Source organism: Anabrus simplex, chromosome 8 (genome assembly GCF_040414725.1).
Source record: "Anabrus simplex isolate iqAnaSimp1 chromosome 8, ASM4041472v1, whole genome shotgun sequence".
Taxonomy (NCBI): Eukaryota; Metazoa; Arthropoda; class Insecta; order Orthoptera; family Tettigoniidae; genus Anabrus; species Anabrus simplex.
Window position 1 is genome coordinate 145,802,735 of NC_090272.1, and position 13,374 is coordinate 145,816,108.

At 43.0% G+C, this 13,374-nt stretch overlaps 1 protein-coding gene across 2 annotated transcripts in view; it reads left to right on the forward strand.

Annotated features, from left to right (window-relative positions):
- The window catches only part of LOC136878900 (uncharacterized), a 288,522-nt gene that overhangs the window by 63,420 nt on the left and 211,728 nt on the right, over window positions 1–13,374 (forward strand). The window contains exon 1 of one of the 2 annotated variants that reach the window (XM_067152492.2): window positions 528–621. The exons of the other annotated variant lie outside the window; for it this stretch is intronic. The gene's annotated coding sequence lies outside the window, so the exon portion shown is untranslated. Of the gene's footprint in view, window positions 1–527; window positions 622–13,374 lie in introns of those variants that run through there. 2 annotated transcript variants of the gene reach the window in all.

Consider the following 13,374-nt stretch of genomic DNA (forward strand, 5'->3'; position numbering starts at 1 on the left):
CTTTCATTGACCTGTCTCAGTCTCATCCTTGGCTTTGACAATATGAAAATTACCGAGGGATGAGCGATTCTAGTAACACCGTTCATTATGCAGCCAGTCCCTGTTATGAATGGTGTGAAAATATCGCTCATAGGGTCGGTTGGTGCATGCATTTCAGTGGGCTTGGCAGACTGATATGTAATAGCAACTTCTGACTCGGTGAGGAAAGCAACGGGAAACTACCTCACTCCTCACTTCCCTAGTATGCCTCTTCAGTGACACCTAGGCTATCTATAACAGCTGTTGGTGAAGCTGTAGAGGATCAAACCAGCCTTTGGGCTGAATACCCAACATACATACCTCTCGGATGGAAGCACACAAGGCAAAATGAATATTGTTTAGATAGGGTATTTGAACTTCCTTTAAGTGAGGACCGCCTGAGCGTTCTTTCATGAGCTGGGACGTGGTGACCAGCGCAACTCGAGTGTTACGTAGGAAGCCCAAAATATCACCTAGAGCTGGCTCGTGCAGTACTTACGTCGTCCTGACTTGCCGAAGGCTCAGTGTGATTACAGTAAGTGTTACAAGCAGTCAAGTGTAGGACAAAACTCAAGGACTGGTGTGGAATATACCTCAGCCAGTGTAAGTATGACATACTACTGTACTGTATTTTGTGACAGCGCTCACTGGTAGGGTTCCACAGAGGTAACCAGCGGCCTACTGGTGCTAAAGCTTGGTGTAGCACGTACGTAAATAAGAAAAGGAAGAGAGTGGCTCTCGGCGTGGGAGGCCCGGCTTTTCATTAAAGACTAACTGGTTGTAATGGTAGAGTGCCAAACTAATGGAGGAGGACAGCAATGGTAGAAAGCATAGGTTCAGATCCCGACGCTGTTAGCGACCTTACCTCAAACTTCCGAACATATATTCAAAGTGTGGTACTTTCTTAAAGATGTAGAGCTGAGTGGGGAAAGGGGGGAGTAGAGCGCTGATTTTCTGAGCCCACTTTAGAGGATTTGATCACTGTTTAGTCCGATGGTATTTGAAGGTGCTCAAATACGTCAGTCTCGTGGCGATAGTTTTCATAATAATGAATAATCTTATTGTATTTCCATCTCATTGACTACTTTTACGGTTTTTGGAGACGCTGAAGTGCTGGAATTTTGTCCCTCAGGAGTTCTGTTACGTGCCAGTAAATCTGCCGACAAGGCTGACATATTTAAGCACTTTCAAACACCACCGGACTGAGCGGGATTGAACCAACCAACTTGAGCTACTCCGCATCGGTTGATTTACTGACACGTAAAATATTTTTTGTGCGACCACATTCGAACACCTCGGCATCTGCGAATACCGTCAATATATAGTTAGTGGGACGTAAAACCAATAAATTATTCTTCTTCTTATTATTAATTAATCTATTTATTTTCTTAAAAATATCGGAGGCGGTAGAGGTGGGATCCCTCGCTGAGTCCGAGGGGAAAGCCAACCCTGGAGGGTAAGCAGATTAAGAAAGAAAGAAAGAAAGAAAGAAAGAAAGAAAGAAAGAAAGAAAGAAAGAAAGAAAGAAAAATATCGGAAGAGGTGTGTTGACTGAGCGACATCATCAACAACGCAGCCGCGATTCGATTCCCAGCCTATGTTTGAGGGGTTTTGGAAATGAACATTCACGTCTCCGTGGTTCACATTCGACGAAAATCCCGTCTTCATCATTACAAAATCAGAATATGTTTCACCTTTAGGGTTTACAATTGGGTTATCGAACTGAAGAATATACGAACCCAAACACCATGGCGAAACAGTCCCGAAGGGCCATGGCCTACCAAGTGATCGCTGCTCAGCCCGAAGGCCTGCAGATTACGAGGTGTCTTGACGAGGTGTCGTGTTGTCAGCACGACGAATCCTCACTGCCGTTATTCTTGGTTTTCTAGACCGGGGCCGCAATTTCACCGTCAGATAGCTCCTCCATTGTAATCACGTAGACTGAGTGGACTTCGAAAGAGCCCTCAGATGCAGATAAAAATCCCTGACATGGCCGGGATTCGAACCCGACGCCTCCGGGTAAGAGGCAGACACGCTACCCCTACACCGCGAGGCCGGCCCAAGTGAACAATATGCTATCCTAAATTATCTACTGAAACTAGTGTGGACAATAATGTAACAATTCTATAGAACTTTAAAAGTTGGTAGTCTTTCTCACTTATGCTCCACTGCCTCATTTTCTCGCGGCTTCTTCGACTTCGGTCCCATAGGCTACCGCCGAGGAGAATCTGATGGTAACTCTCTCTTGATAGCGAGGTTTTATGATAGTTCTTCGAGTTTTGCCAGAATAAGAAAAATTAAAATATATATTTAATAATATTTGTTGATGAAATGTAGTTTTACAACTCTGTTGATATCGCGATCCTAGTCACGGGACATCCAGTTTTACGCGGAATTTAAATCACAGGACGTGAGTTTTCATGTAGAATTACAGCCGCCTTGGTGTGATGCGAATGACATGCGAATGGCGATGCCAGTAGAAACAGATGCTGTATTGTAAATTAGTACGAATGAAAACCTACAACCTGTTTTCCAGTCAATGACCCGGTCAGCGATGGGATGAATGAAGCACCCAACTTGCGGCGAGGATAGGAATTGTGCCGGCTGCCGAGGCCTGTCGCACTCCTCTGGGGCAATTATTAATGACTGACAGATGAAAATGAAATGATATTGGAGAGTGTTGCTGGAATTAAATATGGCAGGGAAAATCGGAGTAGCCGGAGAAAAACCTCTCCCGCCTTCGCTTTGTCCAGCACAAATCTCACATGGAGTGACCGGGATTTGAACTACGGTATCCAGCGGCGAGAGGCCGGCGCGCTACCGCCTGAGCCACGGAGGCTGTATTGTAAATTAGTATATCTTCGTTTAATTTTCTTTCTTTCTTTCCTTTTTCTTTCTTTCTTTCTTTCTTTCTTTCTTTCTCCCTTTACCCTCCAGGGTTGGTTTTCCCTCGGACTCAGCGAGGGATCCCACCTCTAGCTCCTCAAGGACATTGTGCTGGAGCGTCAGACTTTGTATCGGGGGATACAATTGGGTGGAGGACCAGTACCTCGTCCAGACGGCCTCACCTGCTATGCTGAACAGTGGCCTGATTGGGGGGGGGGGATTGGAAGGGATAGACAAGGAAGGGGGAAGGAAGCGGCCGTGGCCTTAAGTTAGGTATCATCCTGCCATTTGTCTGGAGATGTGGGAAACTACGGAAAACCACTTCGAGGATGACTGAGGAAGGAATCGAACCCTCTCTACTCGGTTGAACTCCCGAGGCTGAGTGGACCCTATTCCAGCTCTCGTACAACTTTTCAAATTTTGTGCCGGGAATCGAACCCGGGCCTCCGAGGGTGGCAGGTAATCACACTAACCACTACACCACAGAGGTGGAGTTTCATTTAATTATAATATTTAAAATATTTCACCTGGGTTTTGAAGTGAAGTCTGGAAGTAATTTCTTTCACGTGTGATCTTCGATGTGTACCACTGCTCCTTAGCCGCCTTATTTTTCTGCAGACCGCCGGATTTACCCCTTGCCTACCGCCTGGAATAGCCCAATAAGTAATACTGTACATTCATTCCTCTCTAATAATGGAGTTGTGTTGGGGAGGACGGAGGGTGAACTTGAGAAATTTGATTCCGGGTCAAGATGATTTTCACCAGGACTCCTGAATAGTAGCGGCGGTAATTATTGTTTTAAAGGCAAATACACGATAATGATCCCGTCTTTTAAGTCTGCAGAGGACAAAAAGGAGATCTGACACTTTGAAGAATGAAAGTATCAGTAAAAGAAAGAAAGGTAAAGGAAGTACTATGAAAGGCGGGCGAACGAATGACCCGTCAAGCCTCGCAAACCGAATACCGTCGGGATCAGAAGAGAACAAGAGTTGACCAAGAGAGGTCGTACAGGAACTGTGAAAGCTAAAAGTCAGTCTCAAGTAGGCTAAACGGAAAACTATAACAACTTCATGGTAGACACTCCATGCTCCCTTACGTTTTTTAATAACTTGCTTTACGTCGGACCGACACAGACAGGTATTATGGAGACGATGGAATAGGAAAGGGCTAGGAGTAGGAAGGAAGGGGCTTAAATAAGGTACAGCTCACTTTTTGGGAGTCCCTGAAAGTGGACTCGTAAATGTTGTATGCTTTTTTTTTCTGGTTCAGGGAAGTGTTGTATTGGGACAGAAATCCTGAAACCTGAACAGTTAATTACACCTAGTTCCATTAGCGGTGATTGGAGATAAGAAGTGTGGGAGGGGGGAAAACATTTATAGAAAACAAAAGAGTACTGGCGGCCTGGGGAATATGGTGTCGGTGGTAGAGGTGGGGAGGGGGGTAGGTAGACAACAAAACTGAAACAAAACAGCTACAAAGTGGTAAGTTTTGGTGTTCTCTGAGCGTAATTTAGACAGATAAGTTTACCAACTTATCTCGGTAATAATAGTTATTTTTGAGGTTTTGATTCAATACTATACAATAAAACTTTCACCAAAGGAACAATTACACATGCACGCAACTAAGATGCTATGCCATCAGATACTAATCGCGTTTCTACACGCTCCTGGGCGGGTCTATTTTCTTATTTTAAGGTTAGAAGCTAATTAATCGTACTTGCTGTGGCGCCGAAAAATCGGTCATCTGTTTCGAATGACTTTTGTGCGTATTTATGCTAAGTATTTTTTTTTTTCATTTAAAGAAAGTAAAGGAAATTATTAGGTATTAAAAAACAAGGTTTCTATATATTGCCTTTTTATTCGTAGTTTTAGGTGGATAAAATGGAATAAACATTTACATTTTTCGCCACAAAGTGCGGGGAGGTGGGGAGGAAGCGATTGTCCCCCAACCCCCTCATCACAGTACTGCCTACTTCATTCATAGTCTGGTGTGCATTCAGTAAACTTGGCAAACTAATACGTAACATCAGACGTCACTTCCTCAATCGGCGAGGAATACAATAGGAAATTACCTCACTCCTCATTTTCCTAGTAACATCTCCTCAGTGACACCTTGGGTATCTGTGACGGCTGTAGGCCCTACCAACCTTCGGGCTGAGGATTTAGCATACATCGTATAACATCCCTCGGTCTAGAAAGCCAAGAATAACGGCCGAGAGGATCCGTCGTGCTGCCCACACGACACCTCGCAATCTGCAGGCCTTCGGGCTGAGCAGCGATCGCTTGGTAGGCCATGGACCTTCGGGGGTGTTGCACCATGGGGTTTGTTTGTTTGGTTATAACATCCACCCTTGTCTTCCTCTGAACTCACATACAACAATTACAAGAGTATTAGTTCCATATACTGTATTTGTGCCAGGCCTTCATTTCCGACCGAGGGGCCAATCACTTGCTAATCCTTTCATTAAATCAGACATGGTACATTTCAGAGTATGAGGAGCTACAAAGGAATGTTCTACAAAAGGATCTGAATACTTGTCAGTCTTTTAATGCTAATTTTAGCTACTGTACAGCGCAGATCCGCGAACGTGAAGTGCCTTCCTTCTTGGTGTTGACAGCTGCTGCACTCTAGTTCCTAGTCTAGCCCAAGACAAAGAATATTGCAGACTATGACGTCATGACTCGTGATTTTACCTCCTATAGTTGACGTCATAACTTCGTCCTACAGCAGTTCTTTTCCCTGCAAATAGTTGCGGTATTTAATGAACGGGATGACTTATCTTGCGAGAGGCGCTCAGACCCCAGCCCACGCAGCTTGACCTGCTATTAACCACCCACGGCTTCTTGTTTTCTCAGACCAGTCCCACGTCTTACAAAGGTGTATGTGTTCAAAATTCGCAACGCGCCAGTAATGCTGCTTGCTATCCTTAATCCTTGTAATCATTCAGTTGACATGGTCGCATACTCCCTGGCTGTATGCTCAGCGTTGAGGCCTTCGGTTCAGATCGTCATGGGTTCGATTCCCGGTCGGGTCGAGGATTTTAATAGCATCTAATTAATTATTCTGGCTCGGGGACTTTGTGTTTGTGTTTGTACAAACACTTTCCTCTTCATAATAAGACTACACACCACACTACCAACTACCACATAAACACGCAATAGTGGTCACTTCCCTTCATTTAGGGTTGGCGTCAGGAAAGGCATCCAGTCGTAAAACAGGGCCAAATCCACATGTGTTACACAGCTCGCACCCACGACCTTACACATGTGGGAAAGGCGGAAGAAGAACACGAACAAGACGCTTTTTTTTCAGAACAGCATTGATAACTTTGGATATTTTGGAATTCAGACAAGTCGATCTATCCTCTCGAAAGCCTTTATGATAATATTCTATCAAGCTTTTGTTCATACGTCGCAGATAAGGATATTTTTCTTACTTCCATACACCATAATTTTCTCAAATACCGACTTTCTTTTCTTCGCAATACTACTTCTAGAAATTCATTAAACAAATCAAATGACACACGTTCAGAGGATGCGGCGGGTGGAGATAATGGTCCAAGAAGTAGCTCGCTTATTGCTACCTGGGCGTACGAAGAAGATATGTGTTGACTTTCTTTCTTAATCTGTTTACCCTCGAGAGTTGGTTTTTCCCTTGGACTCAGCGATGGATCCCACCTCTACCGCCTCAAGGGTAGTGTCCTGGAGCATGAGACATTGGGCCGGCAGATACAACTAGGGAGGATGGCCACTACCTCGCCCAGGTGGCCTCACCTGCTATGCTGAACAGGGGCCTTGCGGGGGGATGGGAAGATTGGAAGGGACAGACAAGGAAGAGGGAAGGAAGCGGCCGTGTCCTTAAGTTAAGTACCATCCCGGCATTTGCCTGGAGGAGAAGTGGGAAACCACGGAAAACCACTTCCAGGATGGCTGAGGTGGGAATCGAACCCACCTCTACTCATTTGACCTCCCGAGGTTGAGTAGACCCCGTTTCAGCCCTCGTACCACTTTTCAAATTTAGTGGCAGAGCCGGAAATCGTACTGGGCCTCCGGGGGTGGGAGCTAATCACATTAACCACTACACCACAGAGGCGGACATGTGTTGACTTAGGCATATATATTGCTACTTGATTAATGTCGCACTAACATATCGAAGGTTTTCGGCGACGGAGTGATGAGAAAAGGCTAGGATGGGAAAGGTGGTGGCCCTGGCCTTACTTAAGGTACAGCCCCAGCATTTGCCTGGTGTAAAAATGGGAACTGGTACCCAGGATCATTTTGGTTTCTGCCGGGTGTTTAAGACCTAATGCCTTTCCTGACCACGTGATTTTTCAGGTGAAAATTCCAACCCAGGATCAAACGGGATTCGAAACTCAGTCATTCGGGTGGAAAGCGAGCAACTGAGCTACTACGCTAATCACTCCCTCATTTGGTTAAGCAAACTGTTTTCTGCTTTTTTCTATGTTTTGATCGTTTGGCCGCAGTTATTCCTAATATTTTTAAAACTGGCCACCCAAACTATCCGTTCAATCTTGCGGTGAATTATTAACATGTTAAATAACTAAAGAGTACAATTTTTTTTTTTTTTTGCTAGTTGCTTTACGTCGCACCGACACAGATAGGTCTTATGGCGACGAGGAGATAGGAAAGGGCTAGGAGTGGGAAGGAAGCGGCCGTGGCCTTAATAAAGGTATAGCCCCAGCATTTGCCTGGTGTGAAAATGGGAAACCACGGAAAACCATTTTCAGGGCTGCCGACAGTGGGGTTCGAACCTACTATCTCCCGAATACTGGATACTGGCCGCACTTAAGCGACTGCAGCTATCGAGCTCGGTACAAATTATTTAGAATGGTCTCGCAGTATAGACACATGCCAAGATCACTGCCTTATGAAGTGGACAGCGGGAGAGTAAGCTATGCCTACAGTACAGATCACAGCTAACATAACATAGCACCAAGAATGTCAACACAGACCGCTAGGAATCGTTTACTTTCAGCTGGACTGCAGGCACGCGTGCTTCTGTCCAGTGTCCATATTTTCACTCGCGCCGCACCACCGTCTTGTACTGTACGTCACCTGCTAAGGGAATATAATGTTGTACTGTTGTGTTTAATGGGGGGGAAAACGTTTCCTCTCCGAGGAAGTGATGATCTTTTACGTGTATGATGTAGCCTTTAAAAGAGGCACCTTGCAGCGTGCATTTACACTGACACACAGGTTCCCACCTCTTAACGGTTCACCTTTTGGGTTAGCGGTGGGAAAACTGCCTACTACTATACACATCCGGAAGGTTGCTCAGTCCGTATTTCTGCCATTCCCGAACGATCCATGGTTTGGCAGAGATTGGAAGCACTCGAAGGATCGATATCATTGCCTACAAAGACAACAATGTACGAGATATAATCGATCCAACCGTCCGCTTAGAATCCTCCGCGAGTCAACCTGACGATGTTGATCGTAAGAAGAAGGGAGTACACGAGCCCACAGTCCATTCTACAAGGAAACGTACAACGTAAAAAGGATCGAAGTCATAGGCTTGCTAATCGTGAGTAGGGGCACGATATCTCGAAAATTCGTTGAGTTCTGCAAGATATATATCACCTGCCAAAATCTTTGATTATTCACATTGCACTTTCTGCCTTGAAATCGTAAATATTTTAAGAAACCACCTTCGGTGATTTTCTATAAAATTCAGTAGACATTTGTTTATTTCTCCATTACACTATATTTGTTGGTATTAAGTATACTTTGTATTTTTTTTTTTTTACAATTTGCTTTACGTCGCACCGACACAAATAGGTCTTATAGCGACGATGGGATAGGAAAGGCCTAGGAGAGGAAAGGAATCGTCCGTGGTCTTAATTAAGGTTAGGGGCGCGCAGCTGTGTGTTTGCATCCGGGAGATAGTGGGTTCGAACCCCACTCTCGGCATCCCTGAAGGTGTTTATCCGTGGTTTCCTATTTTTCACACCACGCAGACTTTGATAGGTATCCCATGTATTATTGGTTAGAGGAAGAGTGGAAGGAACTGTTCACCCTACTGCAAGTAAACTCCAGCCGAGTTCCCCTGTCTAGTCCTGCGTGGTGTGAAAATAGGAAACCACGGAAAACCATCTTCAGGGCTGCCGACAGTGGGGTTCGAACCCACTATTTCCCGAATGCAAGCCCACAGCTACGCGCCCGTAACCGCATAGCCAACTCGCCCGGTACTTTGTCTTTTAGGCAACCTCTAAATTGAAGAAGTGTTACTATGTACATTGTCAAAGATGTCCGCACACTTCATCATATTCATCCAGGTGGCCAACAACCTCTTTTTCCGCCTCAAGATCCAGGGTTCTCAACGTGGAATATATAAGGGGTGCAACAATGGGACATTTTAATTAAGGCGACACTCCGAAGATAAAAATCGATATTTTGGTCAATTTAGTAATTTTTTAAAATTGAAAGGATTGGGTTTCTTTTATCTTGTCACGAAGTTATTCCGCTGAATTCAAACAATTTATCACTGTAATAATGCTTTGTTTGCCAATTCTAATTTTACATTTAAATCCCATTTTTCTCCCATAATATTCTGCCAAATGTAACAAAATTTGTATGGTATATGTATCGCAGCTATATTAAGAAACCTGCATATGAATTTTTTATTGTGGAATGTTTTGAAGTAGTAGGGATTTTAAGTCCAAAATTTTAGAACGTAAAAATTACACAAACTTTAGTACGATATATCTTCTCATATAAATTATGTACAGAAAAATCGATATGTAGGGCTTTTAAAAGAAGTATGATCTACCTAATTACGAATTTACATTAACATGTTAATTAAATTTAATGAAAAATGTAATTAAAAATTTCAAAACACATTTGGAAAACTATTAATTGTATATGAAAGAAATGTTCGTGATATCTCTACTTTTATGTAGGTGACATTCCCACAAAGTTTCGTGAAAATCCATGCATTAGGTAAAAATACATTTTTGTCTCCGGAGTGTCGCCTTAAATATTGCAGAATTTAGTCAACAAAAGTGAGATACATGAGTACTGCACGACAGGATGATATACGATCACCTGCATGTGAAATAACACCGCTGTGTTAACCAAAGAGCAGTGTCGTCAGTACTCCACCGTACTTACAGTGTCACCATGTTTGAAAAATCGGATACTCTGAGATTTTCTAAGTTAAGCAGCATTTGAAGTGGTAACCACTTGGATAGGTATCCCGCGTTTTATTGATTGGAGGAAGAGTGGAAGGAATTGTCCACCCTATTGCAAGTAAACTCCAACCGAGTTCCCCTGTCTAGTGTGTGATGATGACAATGATGGTGACGTCACCCGTGCCGGCACTTAGCCTACTCCTGTCAAGTAACATCAAGGGGTCTGCTCAAGGATTAACGGCTTCATCCGACGGACAAAAGACCTGTACTAGACCTCTCCGGAGGCATACGCCATAATCTATAGGTCTATATATAAAATAAGAATTTTGTCTGTATATTGCTCAGAATTAAAAAGAGAGTGGTATTTCTGTGTCGATCGTGTCCACAGTAATAAACAAATGCTCTTTTTTAATTTTCCGTCATGTCTGTCTGTCTGTCCGTCTGTCTGTACGCGCATCACGAGAAAATGGCTCAAGAGAATGTAATGAAAATCGGTATTTAAAGTCGGGGAATGTGGCACTACAGTCTAGGCTATAATTTTATTCACGCTGAGTGAAGTGGTAGTTTAGGGGAAGGCGCCTAAAATTTAATTTTTAATTACCAATGTTATTGGTCCTATCAAAAAATTACCACATAACAAAAGTCAATGCATTTTCCGATGACTTATATCTTATACAGTTTTACCATACCGAATATGATAACAGAATTCATGAATTTAGACTTTCGTGTCTTAGTCCATATCAACCCCGAGCATTGCAAACATGGAAATGTTGTTCAATCATGTTAACTGGCAATGGTTTTTCTCATGATTGTCTGAAGGTGTAAAACCACGTGGTCATCGGTCCGTATCTACAAAGAAAAGTAAGAAGATGATCGTAAAAGAAGATAAAACATAAAGGAATGATCGCTTGAAGGATAAGACAAGAGGGTGTCATGAAAGAACTCCCTTTACATTAGCTGCCCTAATATCACGGAGTTGGTAGAAAACTAAATGTGAAGATCTACCATATCGAAAGCTCATAAAACCGATCAACAAGTAGATTACATTGGCCACTGTTTTTGTAATGTGATTTGTCTCTTCTGCTGCCACTCATCTCCGATAGATGGGACTGAAACAGCATGCCTGAATATTGGCGGAAAGTAGCTGGAGAGTTAGATAATTTTCTCATGCTATATGATTGACCCGTCAACGAGGGGTCTGCAGCTAGTTATTATTTAAAATCCAAGTACCTCTGTGGACGCAACCAGCGCACCACGATGGTGGAGAGCTGTGCTAGAAAATGTTAGATCATGGCTCAAGTTCCCTAGTCTATACAATGTAGCAAGTGAAACGTGGGGAGCGTTAGGTTTTTTAATCAGTTTGTTAGGAACGAATAGCCTGTTTACTGTGATCGATCAGAAAATTATACTTTGAACGAGTAGACAGACGATTACTGGAATCTTCTTGTGTTAAGCTGTGCTATTACTTTGTCTTGATTATGTGTTTATTTATATTAACGTGTCATTGCCGGTACCTTTTAATCTGGAGACACGCGATACGATTTTCAGTCAATGCATGCATGATTTCTGAAATGGAAAGCCATCTTCTTATGGTACAAAATCACTGCGTCCTCGAACTTGCAAACAAAATAATGAAACGAAAACATATCAGAGGTTAATTTTAAAAAATCTCGGATTAATCTCATCGTCAGTGAGACAGTTTGCCTGGTTCTGATCGCAGTTGTCTCAGGGCGCACATTATGCCAAAGAGTACAATTAACAGGCCAGATACTTGAAGTATGCTTTGATCTTTTTTTCGTCCCTCTGATCATCTGACAAGTATTTTGCAGTGTAGAATTGTATTGTTCGAGAAGTGTCAGAGGTTAAAAATACCCGTCTGCTAAACTCTTCCCAACGTGTCGTTTTCTGTTGGAGTTCGTCAACCTCTGCGTCAGTCTCGTAGAGCTGCCCTTACTAAAGTAATTACAAAATAAATCCCTAATACTAGAACGAATTCTTCTTCTTCTTCTTCTTCTTCTTCATTATTATTATTATTATTATTATTATTATTATTATTATTATTATTATTATTCCTGACATTTTCTTAGTTTATTCGGGTTGGCAGATTGCCTGTAGATTAAGCTCACTGTAACAGCCATTTGCCTTTCCTGACGCTAACCCTATATAAAAGCAAAGTCAAAGCAAAGTCACCTTCGTACAGGCCATGAAGGCCCTTGGAGGAGTGGAAGGTAAAGGCTTCCACCGTTGTTAACCTCGGCAGGTGATGGGGTAGAGTGGTTAGCTCTACGCCCGGCCGCCTTTGCCCCCAGGAATTAACCTGGTATTCATTTTTGGTGTAGGCTGAGTGAACCTCAGGGCCATATGCACCTTCGGAAGTGGAAATCTCGTTTCTTAAATTTTACGACTTCCTGACGGGGATTCGAACCCACGTCCTTCCTGGCGAACCGAGCACGCCTTTACCGCCTCGGCCAGACAGTCCCCTCTAACCCTATATGGAGAGATGTATTCATTTTTGCGTGTTTCGGCGGTGGTTGATTGAGTGATGTAAATTAAGACATCGTCGTTCTGCATAGAAAAAACCGCTATGTGATAACTACGGCTCGGAAGTTGAAGACCTATAAATTGCCTAAAAACCTGTAAAAGTACCTAAAGATATCCAAAAAAGACGTAAACATGCGATTCAAATTCATTCATAATTTTGGTTTTAATTACGTACTAGCGGACCAGTGCTGCTCCGCAACATTCCTTATATATAGGTCAGATAAGAGCCCTGCATGGTTGCGGATATCCGCGGATGCAAACTGTATAACAGTGCGGATAATTTTGCTGTTAATATTTGCAATTCCGCGGATAATGAAGTTTATTAATTTTCTCTCAGGTATATTGTTATTTTTGCTTGTCGTTAGGTAACCCTTGACAGTGGTATGGAAGAATTGTGATATATAAAGAGCCTTGAGACCATAAATCCGTAAGTCTGACCTACGCCTAACTGGCTCCTGCCCACAATTAATGGAAGGAAGGAACAAAGGTCAACACGTCATAAACCTGTGACTGTGGGGGTCTGATGCCAGGTATCAGGCCTATTGTATTATATTAACAGATCTGCCAGTTTCAATAACTTGGGTGTTATATACTGTAGTTAATATTTACGTCGTACAATATCCGCGGATAACATTCGCGGACTCGGATAATATTTTGTATATCCGCTCAGGGCTCCACAGATAACTCGTCTTGATATGCCTGTTGCAGTCATATTGTTTCTACATTTATCAGTAGTTTTGTGAACATTTAATACCGGTACAAAATAACTGATTAATTCG